Raw genomic sequence first — 992 nt, 5'->3', positions numbered from 1 at the left:
ACACACACACAGAGACATGGTTACTCAGCTCAGTCTTCCTCTAGTCTCAATATTGTGTGCCAATGCATCAATCTCCCATTCAACAGGCCGTTTGACCAAAAAACGAGAATATGGTAAATCCTAAAAGTGACGCTTTCGTCCTAAATATGCTTTTAAATGACAGTTTAGCTTGGGTAGATTCACAATTCACCTAGGTTGCATTTTGGCGAGAGTTACGCTTTAAGGTGAGGAACAGAAGAGACATTTTAAGGTGAGCCTAACTTTAGTTGGTTTAGGTTGGAGTGAAGTTTCCCCAGCATTTGATTACAAAGCTGCAGTGCCATACTAATGTTTGCCCAAATGCACTTTTAGGTTCAGGTAGTGAAACCGGGTCAGAGCCACAGTACACATACTGTGGCTCTGACCCGGTGAAGCTGTGTAATCTCATCCAGCAATACTCAATTCACCCAGACCTTATCTAGATCCATTGGCTTCTCTTTTTCCCTTTAGAGTCTGAAAAACTGTAACTTTTTAAAAATAGAAAATTGAAGGAGTACCAAATCCTTTTTTATCTACAATTACATGAGCACTGGAGCAGATAACACTGTGGCAATAACAAACCAATAAAATTCTCATTATAGTTACTAAACGGTTTAATCTGTGTTACTGCTGTTTGCTCTCTACAGTATGTTTCTACTAGAGCTGCAAAGATTAATTGATTAATCGAATCAAAGTACAAATGAATTACCTATTGCCTAACTATTTGGGTTTTCGATTAATCGGTTTGAGTCATTTTTTTTTTTTTGTAAGTCTCTGGTTCCAGCTCCCTAAATGTGAATATTTTCTCATTTCTTCACTCCTCTGACAGTAAACAAATGGAAAATAACAATCAACAGAATCATTGACAATAAAAATAATCGTTAATTGCTGTCTTAGTTTCTACTGTTTTACATCTAAGTAAGTCTATGTTTACGGACACCACACGCTATCTATCTTTGCTGCCTGTGGGGGTG

General features: G+C 37.6%; 1 protein-coding gene across 1 annotated transcript in view; it reads left to right on the top strand.

Annotated features, from left to right (window-relative positions):
- The window catches only part of LOC116687355 (carbohydrate sulfotransferase 11), a 17,276-nt gene that overhangs the window by 9,008 nt on the left and 7,276 nt on the right, over window positions 1–992 (top strand). The window lies entirely within an intron of this gene.

Source organism: Etheostoma spectabile, chromosome 4 (genome assembly GCF_008692095.1).
Source record: "Etheostoma spectabile isolate EspeVRDwgs_2016 chromosome 4, UIUC_Espe_1.0, whole genome shotgun sequence".
Classification (NCBI taxonomy): domain Eukaryota; kingdom Metazoa; phylum Chordata; class Actinopteri; order Perciformes; family Percidae; genus Etheostoma; species Etheostoma spectabile.
This window is presented reverse-complemented; position numbering and strand designations above follow the sequence as displayed.